The 15,299-nt window shown below is 35.3% G+C and overlaps 1 long non-coding RNA gene across 2 annotated transcripts; it reads right to left on the bottom strand.

The window, feature by feature from the left end:
- Window positions 1-9,043: 9,043 nt before the first annotated feature.
- LOC127120743 (uncharacterized) lies at window positions 9,044-11,204 on the bottom strand. Of its 2 annotated transcripts, XR_007803246.1 has the most exons (4): window positions 11,055-11,204; window positions 10,469-10,890; window positions 10,047-10,124; window positions 9,044-9,930 (listed from the first exon to the last, which is right to left on the bottom strand). It is a non-coding gene; the product is annotated as an uncharacterized LOC127120743 (long non-coding RNA). The 2 variants fall into 2 exon arrangements; XR_007803247.1 differs by lacking the exon at window positions 11,055-11,204 and having other exon boundaries at window positions 10,469-11,049.
- Window positions 11,205-15,299: the final 4,095 nt, after the last annotated feature.

Raw genomic sequence — 15,299 nt, forward strand, 5'->3', positions numbered from 1 at the left:
TTTTTGGTATTAAGGTTTACTAGTATTATTTTTAAAAAGTTGGTTTCATACCCCTCTTTTTAGCTATACACCGTCCGATTTATGATAATTTCAAAATATCTCTTTTGTTTTTCTTTTTAAAAAATGGTTTTAATATTCAAATTGTAAGTTTAGCCAATTTCAATAGTTCTAATTTTCCTTTTTGTTTTCTTGTGAAATGCATCAATAGAGAACATATTGTTATGTAAAGATTTAACTAAAATATTTATGATTGACTAAAATTTTGATGCTAGAACAACTAGTTTAAAGTGATATCTGGTCTTCGGAATCATGAGTTAATCATTTATTTATTATTTGTTTCAATGAAAAAAAGTCATAACATCTTTAAATTCTACTTTGTACAAATTTTTTGCAGCATTGGTAGAGTAGATGAAGCAAGTGAAACCCTTACGGTTGTTTCATAAACTGGTGAAAACAACACAGAATGAACGTGGAAGGTTGATGGGTTTAGATGTTGGTGATAAATATGTTGGTTTTGCTCTTTCTGACTTTGATAACAAAATTGCTTCACCCTTCAGGTATCATCAACAAAGGTGATTCTCAGTGAATCACATCTCTTTTCTTAATTTCTGTTCAATCACTCGTTTCTTAGTCTTCGTTTAATCTCCCTTGCATCACCCTCCTTTTAACATAAACACATGTAAAAATGAGGGTTGTAATATTTTCTTTTGAGTAGCGCTTGTGTTTGTTATGTTCAATGCCAGTGTTCTCGTCAGGAATGAAAATATTATTGTCGTTATGAAATATAACAATGAAGCATTTACTAATTCTTGCTTAACACTTGTCACTAAGGCATTAAAGCATTTACTAATTACTAAACAATTAAGTCATATATAAAATTTGATGTTCTATATTATTGATTGAACTATCATTGTTTTTGGACAAAATGGATATTTCTAGATACGGTTAACTTTCATTATTGTTCACCGGATTGGAATCATTATTGGTTTTCTGTATTTGGTGACTTTGAAGGTCAACAAGCAACTGAGTAAGAGAAGAGAAACGTTAACTTAGTGGAAGATCAAGCGTGAAATATCACCACCACATGCATATTTTGAAGACTTGAGTTGCAGTTAACTAATGTACACTCCACCTTCACTAGATTCAATAGTTCCATTGTAGACAGAATTTTTTTTCTCAAACAGTGAGAGGGGTGGGAGAAATCTTACAATAAGCATGATGGTTTTGTAGAAAAAGATCTGAAGCAGCAGATACTTAATTTTAACTGCTTCATCGAAATACAGAAACAAACTTTGCTTGGGTCTTGGTTAATTTTTCCATAGTTAAGCTTGATTTTGAGTTCCTTACAATTTCCCTTATATGTCTATGAGTCTTAACGACCGAGCACCTTAGCCACTAGATATCACAGCAAAATTTTACAATTATAAAATGACAATTTTCAACAAAAATGTTGAAAAATATAATAATTATCCAAGAAAGCTTTCTTTAATTGTTGCATAAGTTCATGTAGCATAGATGTGAAGGAACTATGTTGCCTCGTAGATCTTGGATCCTCTTTTTTATGTTTCTTTCATTTTCTCTCCTTACTCTCTATCTCCTCTTTTAATTTCACTTTCTTCCTGATTGAGCGAAAATGATGGATAAAATATTTAGGGTGAAGGAACCAAACAACTTGTTGGTATTAGAGTAATTCCTCATATTTCCTATACAATGTCAAAACAAATACAACAATCGTCAATGTTTTCAAAACCAAATGACATGCAGGTGAAGTTAGTGTCTCCATCGGTGAAAACCAAATGACATGCAGGTGAAGTTAGTGTCTCCATCAGTTTACAAATGAGTCAAGTTCAAAATGGGAATCTAAATCTAGGGTGTAATGGTTTGGTTTAGATCATGTTTTTATTCAAAAAATTGTTTGAACCATTTTCTTTTGAAAATATTAGTTTTTTTTTTTAATTTCTTAATGCACCTATATGTTTTTTAGTCACCATGCGAAAATACTTAAATGCCTCAAAATTTCGGAGATACATCTCTGGACGCACCAATTTGTGATTGATCGTTAAAATATTCCGGAGATGCATCTCTGTTTTTTTTTTTGGAAATGCATCTCAGTAACGTATCAGAACAACATGTTTCATGTTATGATTTGATTATGCTATTCAAATGAAGATTTATAAGTGTTATGTACCATGTTATGTGATGAGATTTAAATCATACAATTGATATACAAAGAATGACGTATATAAATTCAGATGATCCAAAAATGTCATATAAATAAAAGATCAATAAATAGCAAAAAAATCGAGAACAACGATAAAGTAAATGATGACAAAATAGAATACAATTCATAGTACTCTTACTATATACTAATGTACTATGATGTATGTCAGACTACATCGTCTTTGCCTCTTCTGCCTCTTCGGCCATCAATCCCCTTGTTCTTCGGCTCTGTCTACGGTACGATAATGCCCCAATGCCTTCGTCATGATGGCATCTAGGATCAGCGTCACATCGGACCCATCAGGGAAGATATCTCGGTTAATGTCTGTCTACGCAATCTCCACAATGCGGTGATATCTAGGTAAGACATCCTCAACATGATCTAATTGTGTTTGCTCGTCTTCTAATATCTCTTGATGAGTTGACATATGCAGGTATTGTTAGACGATAGGCCTAGATCAAGAGGATGGGGTGAATAGATCACAAGTTTAAAACATGAACCAAAATTGGTTTTGAAAAAGTATAACGCGGAAGCAAGTTTTAAAAGTTTCCCAGATCAAAAATGTCTATCTAAACCTACTATCAAAAAGTTCGAATATGCGTAGAGGTGTCAATGCAATGATAATAACCCACAATTCAATCAACACAACTAATCGCAACTAGTTGAATACAAAATAATAGGAAAATGTTATCTCCAATGAACAAAACACAAAAATTTAAGTCAGACAATTTGTCGAACACTTAATGTGCAATCAACAATGTTTGGAACTTTATGTAGTGTTTGTTGTTCTTAGAAATCCAATGACAGCCAAATGGTTTGTGATCTACACAACAACACAAATTTCAAAACACATTCAAAATTATGATCCAAACAATATTGACTAAATGATCAATGTAATCGACAATTTGCAAATCATAAAATAAAAGAGATAGAGATATATAGATAGATATATACAGAGAGAGAGAGAGTACACAAGGATTTGTTTAGGCAGTTCCCCCAATCGACATCGCTATGGATACGTTTGCTCTTAATTCAAATTCAAATTGAGATATTATAATAAATCTTACTTTGTAAAACATGTGTATACAAGAGATGAAGAAATCGAACTCTACAAACCCTAAGTTTGATGTTGATTCTACCACCTCCAAAATCCTTGATAAAAAATTGATCAAGTAACCAACAATGCCACTTCAACTCACCCTTCTTGCTACTTTCTTGCAAGGCACTCATTGTCCCAAGGCTTTCACCCGGTTGAATTAATCCAAAGTGCACACTTGTTGAAACTCATGATTTACCAACATGATCCACCGTCTCACGCTACTCCCTTGCAAGACACCCCTTGTCCCAAGACTTTCGCTCAATCGGATCTGAATTACACAATCTTGTCCAAAATCTTCAAACCTTAAGAGATTTTAAAGGAAAACCCCAACTTGGTTTTCTGATTTGAATCCCTCAAAGTTCTCGACCCAATATTCTCGGTACAACAAACCTAATTGGACGTTATCAACTATAATCTAGATGACACCCAATCAAATAATGATTATGTGTAATTGGATTATGTGTATGCATAGGTGGATTTGAAGATGATGAGAATGCTTCGATATCCTGGATTCATGCAGGTTTTACTCACTCTAGAAACCTTACAAGAGAATGATGCATGTATGAAGTATTTATATGTATGGGTAACTTAGGACAAAAAAAAAGCAAAGGACTTGAGAAAAATATGAATTTTTGAAAAAATACATCGCATAGGTCGATCAATGAAAGTCATGTGTCAGCTTGTTCGATGCATAGGTCGGCCTATCTCAGGTCGTGTGTCGACCTATGAATGTTATGCACTTCCTATGTGTCGAACTGAAGAGTCCGCACATGAAACAAAAGCTACATGTTTTAATACTGCATCACACATGTCGACCTATAGAACGCATGTGTGACCTATAGCCAAGAATGTTTTTCAATAGGTCGACCTATATACGTATGTGTCGACCTATATACGTATGTGTCGACCTGTAATGCCATTTTTCACAAAAATTGATTTTTCATGCATGTTTGATGCATGAGACCTTTTCCAAGTTGTTTCCAAATGCTTTTATGCTTCATAATGCTAAGATGCCCATAGAGAATCAGAGGATACCATCCAATATACATTAACGCTAAAGTATCATAGTTTTGACATCATACAAAACACATCTAACGGAAGTTGCACTCACATACTCCCCCTTTTTGATGATGGAAAAACTCGAGACGATGCATTTGCAATGAAAAGCTCCCCCTGAATATATGCATCCCAACTTTATCTTGCTTCTCCCCCTTTGACAACATCAAATAAAACACAATAATGCAACAATATAATATGATTGTCAGAACTTATGTCAAATAACATAACACAAACATGAAAAGTGAAGTATACAATATAATCAAAAACGTTTGAGTTACTACAAAAGCGACACGATTATGTGACATATGCCTTTGATGCTTCATAAATGTTGCACACGCATGTTCTTTAGCAAGGCGATAAAATAATATACCACCACTCAAACCAAAAACAGAAATGAAAACATAACAATGACACACAAAAAGAATTTTGCTAACATTATAGCATATTCAATCACAATTCGTGAAACAATAGATAACAATCCAATGCACCAACTATATATTTCAAGCATGAAGAAGATAAATATAAAGTCACTATAAGGATATAAATTGATATGCATCAATTAGACATTTTTGGAAGTGAACATTCATGAACTATCTTATACATCAAGAATATCAATCATTCGGAACATAACAACATGTAAAAGAAAAAGCTTACACATAAAAAGGGAAAATGGAACGGTAGTACCTTGCTTATGAATTGATGAAAAATGCACTCTTATGTAATATACATTCAAAAATGCACCAACTATATATATATATATATATATATATATATATATATATATATATATATATATATATATATATATATATATATATATATATATATATATATATATATATATATATATATATATATATATATATATATATATATAAAGTGCATGCGACAAATCATATTTAGAAAAGATTTGAGATATCAAGAATTCCCAATTCCCTTCGAATGTTGAAAAACAGTTTGGTCGCAAGTGATTTTGCAAAAATATCCGCAAGTTGATTTTCACTATCAACATGCTCAAATACGACGTCGCCTTTCTCAACATGATCGCGTAGGACTTGGCAACGAATCTCAATATGCTTAGTGCGAGAATGTAGCACGGGTTTTTTGATTAGATTAAGGGCACTAGTGTTGTCACACATAATAGGAATACATTGTAGTTTAATATCAAAATCAAGTAGTTGTTGTTTAAGCCACAAAATTTGAGCACAATAACTATCGGTTTCTACATAATCCGCCTCAGTAGTTGGCAAAGCAGCAAAAACCTGTTTCTTGCTATGCCAACTAACTAAGGAATTTATAAACATGTGGCAAGTTCCAATAGTACTCTTCCTATCTGATTTGCAACCGACAAAAATCGAAATCGATATAACCAACCAAATTACAATCACTTCCCTTGGAATACCAAAGCCCGTGCTTAGAAGTACCATAAAGATACCTAAGAATGCGTTTAATGGCTTTTAAATGTGATTCCTTAGGAGTTGATTGATAACAGACACACATACAGACCCTAAACATAATATCCGACCTAGATGTCGTGAGATATAGAAGAGAATCAATCATACATCTATACTTTTTCACATAAACATCCTTACCATTTTCATTTTCCAAGTTATCGTTTATAGGCATCAGAGTGTCAATCGATTTTGCATCTTCCATGCCAAATCTCTTTAGCAAGTCTTGCAATATTTGGTTTAATAAACGAATGTACCTTTATTGAGTTGCTTGATTTGAAGATCTATGAAGTAGTTCAACTCCCCCATTAGGCTCATCTCAAACTCATCAGGCATAAGCTTAGAAAACTCTTTGACAAGTTGCATATTAGTTGATCCAAAAATGATATCATTGACATGAACTTGAGCAAGAAGAGTATCATTTCCACGACGCTTAATAAAAGAAGTAGTATATATTTTCCCCTTTGATTAATAAAAAATTTACTAAGTCGGTCATACCAAGCCCTAGGTGCTTGTTTGAGACCATACAAAGCACGTTTTAATTTGAAAACATGATTGGGATACTCGTGAATTTCAAAACTAGGAGGTTGAACTACATACACCTTTTCATTAATATAACCATTTAGAAACACACTTTTCACGTCCATTTGAAATAACTTGAAATTCTTGGAGCAAACATACGCTAGTATAAGGCGTATAACCTCGAGGCAAGCGACCCGAGCATAAGTCTCCTCCTAGTCAATGCCATTTTCTTGGTTATAACCTTGAGCCACTAGTCGGGCTTTATTCCGTGTTATGACTCCATTTTCGTCAAGCTTGTTTCTAAAAACCCATCTTGTGCCAATTACTTGATGATATTTTCGACGAGGGACAAGGTCCCAAACTTCATTCCTTTTAAATTGGTTTAGTTCATCTTGCATGGCCATAAGACAATGCTCATCAAGTAATGTATCTTTAGTGTTTTTAGGTTCAACCTGTGAAACAAATGCAAAGTGATAACAAAAGTTACTTATCTTAGAGCGTGTTGTCACACCTTTGGTGATGTCTCCAAGTATGTTGCCAATATGATCTTTGGATGTTCTCCAAAGTCAAAGGTAGTTCATCCACTGCAACTAGACTTTCCACCTTTTCCTTTTCACAATCGTCATCTTCAGCGTTCTCATTTTCCATCGCTTTAGGTTGATCAATTCCATCATCGGGTTCCTTGAGAATATCTTATGAAGATACACCTACATCATGAAAAGAAACACATTTCCCAACATTTTTTTAAAAAAGACTCATCAAAAGTAACGTGAATCGACTCTTCAATAATAAGTAGCCTGTTGTTATAAACCCTATAAGCTTTACTAGATTATGAGTATCCGAGGAAGATACCCTCGTCGTCTTTTGCATCTAACTTTCCAAGATTATCATTTCCATTGTTCAAAATGAAAGATTTACATCCAAAAACGTGAAGATGAGAAACATTAGGTTTTCTTTCTCTAAGTAGTTCATATGATATTTTATCTAAAATAGGACGTATTAGAATCCTATTCAAGACATAACACGTCGTGCTAATGGAATCAACCCATAAATACTTTGGTAAATTACCTTCATTAAGCACTGTCCTCGCCAACTCCTCTAAAATACGGTTTTTACGCTCCATAACCCCATTTTGTTTTGGAGTTCTAAGAACGGAGAAGTTATGATCAATGCCATGTTTTTCACAATACTTCTCAAAGAGGAGGTTTTCAAATTATCCTCCGTGATAACTTCGGATGAAAATAATTTTCAAGTTCATCTTATTTTGAAACAATCTAGCAAAGTATTTGAAATTCAAATACGTCTCATCCTTAATATACAAAAACATAACCCAATAAAATCTAGAGTAATCATCAACAATCACAAACCCATAATAGTTACCACTTATGATTTTGGTCCTTGATGGACCAAAAAGGTCCATATGAATAAGCTCAAGTGGTCTCGAGGTTAAAACTATATTTTTCGATTTAAATGAGACCCTCGTTTGCTTCCCTATTTGACACGCTTCACATATATGGTCTTTGGTGAACTTCATTTTTGGTAGATCGATTACTAAATCTTTTCAAGTTACTTTGTTTAGTAAATCAAAGTTGATGCGAGTTATGCGTCTATGCCTGTAGTACCCCAAAATTTGCCCCCCATTTTTACTTTTGCATCTGACCCATAACTCGAGATCCATCTAACCTCATTCATGTCTCATGCATATTCATCATCATTTATACTTCACAGATTCAAGATTTCTGATTAACAAAGCGGACTTGGATTGGAGACTTCGGTATTGGAGTGGGTAATCCTTGTGGTTTGTTTGGAAGGGTTGGAAACCCTAATTGGGGAGGTTCCATACGGTGGTGTGCTTTGATTTGGGAACCCTAACTTCTTGGAACTTTCACTTGCATGGTGAATCATTTATTTTTGAGGCATTTGATCAAGCATGATCACGCCTTGATCTTTGAAATTTAACGCATATCTGGTTGTCTAGTTATCCATTTGGTTTTGTGCCTTATTTCACTCATGGGTCCATGCTCATCCAAAGTTAACCATTTGATTCTCGACTACATGTTTCATGATTCATCAGTACAATCGCGCTTCCATTCATGGGGACCTGGTCCATTCTCTTTCACGGTTATTCATTCATTATTATATATGTAGTGATAATATGTATCATCGCAGTTCATGTCATCTAATGTCCGAGGTCTTGCATGACGTATTCCACAAGCATAAAGAGTCTCCTTTAAACTTGAGGCATTTGATTTGCTTGACTTATAAGCCTTGTGATCGTTTGTTAGTCTATTGCATGTAGATATTGGATTCATCACTATGGCATATTGATTTTGGTTTCAAATGGATTCGAGTGCCAAGCTAGTTTTAATTTCATAATTGATTATGCTTCGAATTGATCTTAAATCAAAGGGATGGTAGAGATTCAAGTTGGTTTTGATCTCGAGTCGATTTTGAAATGTGAATTGATTGTAGAAATCATTAACTTCTTAATACTGAATTTTTCTTGGAGGTCCATTTTAAATTGTTGGAATTTTCTCCTTTGATTTTTAGGCCCAATATCCTTAGGCCCACTTTAACCCAAGTCACATTATACCAAGTAAGACAAATGCAGGTACGTGAAGGTTCAGTGCCATATATGCCATGTCCAAAACGGAAAGCAGGTCGAAATGCGTTGAAACGAACAACGACAGCTAAATGCCAAAGCATATGTATCAGCTCCAAACGCCGAAAGCTACATTAGCAGAACCAAAACTCTTCAGTAAAACACATTATAATACAACTAAATCCCTAATTAATCATAACATTTGAACCACTATCCTTCTGCATAATCCAAGACCATTGTCCAAGTCCAAATATCTAACTCTAACCCATGATAAATACAATTCACCCTGTTACACCCATTGCCTATATCCTAATGCAAATAACTATGGCCAAAGCGGAAACGAAAAGGTTGCGACGTGAAGCTGCAAATGCGAGCCTTCCAAACTTTCATAGCAGCATAGCCAACAGCCAAAAGGCCAAGAAACGGCACAACAACCTGCCTTTCAATTCTAATCAACCTGCATACTTTTCGACCTGCAGAAGGAATATTTTTAACAGAATGTCAAATTCATTCCACAGTTCCATTACATCATAAATCATTCAAAACCATTTCTCACATTTTACTAATTTCTAAAGCATGTACATCGCCATCTCAAGATTCAAGCAAGTCCTTGACGACAACTTCGCATAACAATCTTCCAAATATTTAATTCGATAACTAACATGAATCCAAAAAACTCTAACATAATTTGAGTCTAATGTTGCTACTTCAAACGTTGCAAAAGTACTAAATGAGTTAAACAATTCAAGCAAGTTTCATAACTCAATTCAAATGTCATATCACTAAACCAACTTGATTCCCACTAAAATTCCAAATAACCTTCATTTCCATTCATTCCAAGAAGAGGTTTCAAGAAGTAGAACCAAATGACTCTTCAACAAGCGGCATAATTCTCCGACGCTCCTTCCAAGCCAATTCAAAGTTCTTCAATCCATTCCAAGCACAAATCTCATCATTCTTCAACCACTAACAAACCCTGCACAAAAACCACAAAGAATCAAACATTCCAAATCAAGTTCAACTTACAAAATTTCAATAACCAAATAACCTAAACCCTTTCATGTCAAGGCCAAACAATCGTTGTAAACCTACCGAGCCTAAGCACACATCCAAATTGCCATGTTAAACCCTGTGGAAGAGAGCCAATAGGCTGCAACACCAGCACCACACCTGCAATTCCAAGTTTACCAATGAATCACATACCACATGCCATGATATCCAATCCGTAATCACAGCAGGTCAACAACACCAAATTTTGAAACCTCCATCAATCAATTTCAAGCAAGAAAACAAACAAGTTCGGTTCATAAATCAGTTCCCCTATTGACAACATTTTCAAATAACCGATTACCATCACCTAGTAAGCATTAACTAACTTTATTTCAACCAAGGAAAAGCAATTTCATAACAAACTAACATCCCAACTTTTATTAACCAACTAGCCTAACTAGCTAACCATGATAACATAATTTTCTAATAAATTTTTGCAACTAAACTGCCCAAATATAACTGACCTGCCCGACTTTCGTTGCCCGATTCGGTTGCACTTCTCTGCTATATAAATCACTCATTGCCATGCCCTGAGGATTTTTGGATCACTTTCTTCACCTCAATCCCAAATTCCTACAACAATCTCAATCTTCAATCTACTTCTTCAACCTTCTCCCTGCTTCATACTTCACCTTCTGCTTCTTCAGTCCTTCTCTCCCCAACCTTCAATATTTCTTCTCTTCTTCTTGTCTTCAATCTTCTTCACCCTAACCTTCTTCTTCAATAATTTCAAACACCTCCAAAACCAAACCCAAAATATCCACTGTCCAAAGCCTCACCCATCATTCAATTGCACCCATCATCAATAACTGTGAATCCTCCACAAATCATCAATCTTTCTGACTCTGTCTCTTCTTCCGCAGATTTTCAATTCATCACCTGCACCCTGGATTCACATAAAAAAATTCACTTCAATACACTCACACCAGAAGCGCAGAAACTCTCTCCATCTCCATAAAACGATCACTCACACAACTCAATCGCAGAGAAGAGAGTAGAAGAAGATGAAACAGAGACCGAAATGAGGAAATGAAAGAGGGAACTCATTACCTTTGCGCGTCGAACGAGGTCTCATTCCAAGCGCCACACCCTCATTCCGTTTTGCCTTTTGCTGGTGAAGAGATTCTGGGCCTAAGGCCCATTGACTGAATCATTGAATCCTTTGGCTATGCACACCCCAAATCCAGGTTTGCAACCTCTGGCCTATTCTCGATTAATTGAATTAGAATAATATTAGGTTCTAATTAGAATACTATTAGGTTAATATTTTAGGTTAAGATTGGATTAGAATTATGTTGATTAGTTGGAAAATAATTAGTTGATCCTTTAGAATATTTTGATTAACTAGGAATATAATTTTTGGTATAGAACTTGATTGGTTTTTTTAGAATATTTGGTTAAGTAGGATTTAATTAGGGATTAAATCTTGATTTTAGGATATTAGGTTTTTTAATTAGGATTTTAATTAGAGATAACAAGACTTTTGATTAAGTTTAGAATAATGTCATTTTCAACATTAGGTTAAACCATTTTTAGGACTTCATCATTTTTAGGTTCTAGTTAAGTTTTGATTAGAATTTAATTTTGAGATGACATTTGGACGTATCTTGTAAATGACAATTTTTCCCTTTAGAGGAATTTTAGGTCTGTTATCCATTTATGACATGATCCCCTTGGGACATAGAATGTAATTGTTTCCTTATAATTGTAGGACTTAACATAGGCCTTTTAATCAATATTTTGACATGCTCCCTTAGGACTTCTAACTTGTCACTTAGAATGTTCAACCAACTTCTAATGCATGATCCCTTAGGATAGTTTCTAACAATAACTAACTTCAATTAGATCCAAACTTAGTTCCCCTCAAAACTAAAACAAAACTCATTATTAAATTGATCAAAATCAATTTTGATCAATTAAATCCTTTGAACTTGTATAATCCCACAGTCTAAGTTGAGTGACCAAAAAGACCATTGGTCACTTAACAAGACTTTTCTTTCAAGCTGTGGAGTTCAAGGCATCAAGACAAGATCTTCAATCAAGGCATCCTCAGTCACACTAAGCAGCGGATTATACAAGACAAATCAAAGGTCAACACTTGGTAAATACGATTCAAACTGTGCGAAACGAGCCTTAAGTAATGAGGAATGATGAGAGGGAGTCTCTCCTACCCTTATCTAGAGCGACTTTGCGTATGGGGCGTATGCCCCAAATATTCAAAGCGTTCGCCCTTATTCATAGACTTTAGTACGATACGAATTGATTAAACTACCAAGTCTTCTTCATGCAAAGACAATATCAACACAAGGGTCAACAACAAAGGTTCTTCACCAACAACTTGTCAGTCAAGAGAAGTATCATGCGTTTCAAGTCTTAAGTAATGAGGAATGATGAGAGGGAGTCTTTCTTACCCTTGTCTAGAGCGACTTTGTGTATGGGGCGTATTCCCCAAATATTCAAAGCGTTCGCCCTTATTCATAGACTTTAGTACAATACGAATCAATTAAACTACCAAGTCTTCTTCATGCAAAGACAATATCAACACAAGGGTCAACAACAAAGGTTCTTCACCAGTAACTTGTCAGTCAGGATAAGTATCATGCACCTCGAGTCTTGAGTAATAAGGAATGATGAGAGGGAGTCTCTCCTACCCTTGTTTAGAGCGACTTTGCGTATGGGGCGTATGCCCCAAATATTCAAAGTGTTCGCCCTTATTCATAGACTTTAGTGTGATTTCTATCAATCGACTGTCAAGTCTCTTATCACTTAACTCTCTTACTTCATTCATCATTCTATTCAGTTCAATCTCAATCATTCATTTCTTTTGCATCCAATCAATTTCTTTTCATCCCTAGTAGGCTGAACTACGAAAGCTCTGAATTCCTTATTGCACTATAAGGGTACGTAGGCAGGAGAACCCGGTTTCTTCGCGAGCTATCTTATTTATCAATCAATATTCATTCCTTCATCAATACCATCTTTTGAGATCAATTATACTCCTCTTTGGACTCTTTGTCCATCCTTTTAGGACGTCCGGATGACAGTTCATCTCTTCAATCAAGAGTTGTTTGGGTAAACAACCCCAAACACTTAATCCATTCTTTCTTTTTGGCTTTACCTTATAGTGGCGGCCTGCTAGTCCACGTATTGGTAAATGCTTACCTTGCTCTTAGATTAAGAGTCTATCCTTCTCTTGGATCCAAGGTATTATCCTGATTCGATCTCGAACTATCGATTCCCCAGCAAGTGACACACAACTCCTTGCACTCCAATACCACAATCCTTTCTTGACTTGGTGTTTGTCTTGTAAGACCCTGTTGCTTAGACCAACATCTCTCTCTTTCTATTCTCGTAGTTCTGAACTACGATTGCTCTGACTTTCTCATTGCATAATAAGAATACGTAGGCACGAGGATGTGAATCCTTAGCGAGCATACTTCTGATTATTTCTCCTTCGCCTTAGGGCATCATTCATATCTTTCATAATCCATTATCTACCCTCTATCATAAATCGTTCACCCAGTGACATACTGTCTCTTTGACATCAAAATACACCTTCTTTGGAATTCCATACATATCCTTTTAGGACGCCTAACGAATAGTCCATATTTTGTACCTAGAGTTGTTAAGCTCTCATCCCAAACATTTAATTCCTTCTTTTTAGCTAAAACCCTACAGTGGCGGTCCGCTAGTCCACGTATTGGTTAACGTTGTTTCCCTCTATGGTAGAAATCCCATTTCTCTTATGGATTCCAATACACTTTCACCTTTCAATTTCAAACAATACTTATTCAGTCACTCGTTGCCAAGTTCTTTTATTCTGTGACTTCGATCCCTTCACTTCATTCATCTCCATGATATCTTCATACTCTACCTTCTTTCACTCCATGTAATATACCTATTCTTTGATCCAAATACACTATACCTTTGTGCTCCATCTTGTACCCCTTTTTGTGAACCAAGAGCCGATTTGTTCGTCTTGTCAGACCCTATAGCTTAGACGAACATCTCCTTACTTACTTTGCAGCCGTACTTAAGCAACCCTTTCTTTTCGGTTATTCCAATATAGTGATACAAGTTTTATACGCCCTCACTTGTTGGTTCACACCAGTTTTACTCTTGGGTTCACATTTTCACCCCTTGTTGGAGTTCAAACAACATTATTCTTTGGTTCAAACCATACTTTCTATCACACTCTTTCCACCTCCTGTCTCTAGTTCCTTGAACTACGAAGCTCTGAATTCCTTATTGTACTATGAGGATACGTAGGCATGAGGGCCCCAATCCTCACCGAGCACTTTATCTATTCGAGCGAGAACAATCAAAACGGTTCCCATGGAGTACCATGGATGTTTGGGGTGCTAATACCTTCCCCTTGCATAACCGACTTCCTTACTCAATATATCTCTTTCCCCCGGGTTTTATCTATCTTTTCCCTTCCCTTTGGGGATAAATAAAGTTCGATGGTGACTCTGTTGTATGTTCGAGCGTGCGATACGTTCGGGTATATTTCCGCTAGCTTCAATGCCATAACCAAGAGTTTTCACTCATGGTAGAAAGACACTTAGTTCAAACCAAGGATACATCATCTAAGTTAAGCATATAGGTATTATTAACCATCAAGCCTTTAAACATATAATCCTTCTTCTCATTATGTTCAAATAAGCAACAAGTGTTTGTAAAAGTAACTTTAAATCCCTAGTCACAAAGTTGACTAATGCTAAGAAGGTTATGTTTAAGACCATCAACTAGCATAACATCGGAGATAGTAATACATGAGGGATTACCTACACTACCTTTTCCAAGTATAACTCTTTTGTTGTCATCTCCATAAGTGACGAACCCCTTTTTCTTTGGCACAAAGTCAATGAATAGAGATATGTCACTCATCATAGGTCTTGAACATCCACTATCAAGATATCACATCTTTCCCATAGAGTCAAGACATTCAACCTGTAGAATTAAACAAAGGAAACAAGTACCCAATTTTCATTGGGTCCTTCAGAATGAGTGAAATCAAGGTTGCATTTACGCAACCATTGAGAAGCTCCTTTAGGAACAATTTTTTTCCTAAATTTATACTTTTCAATAGTATGACCCTTCTTGCAACAATAATGACAAGATATATTATGATGAGACGTGCTTTCACCAGTTGAACCCTTTTTGAAATTTGTATGCTTTTTATGTGAATAGTTCAAAGACCTTCTAAATGTAGATTGACCAATGGAAAATGCAATCTTTGGTTGTAAGGCATTATCTAATTTGACTCGAAGGACATTTATTTCTTCTTGCCAA

Source organism: Lathyrus oleraceus, chromosome 2 (assembly GCF_024323335.1).
Source record: "Lathyrus oleraceus cultivar Zhongwan6 chromosome 2, CAAS_Psat_ZW6_1.0, whole genome shotgun sequence".
NCBI classification, from domain to species: domain Eukaryota; kingdom Viridiplantae; phylum Streptophyta; class Magnoliopsida; order Fabales; family Fabaceae; genus Lathyrus; species Lathyrus oleraceus.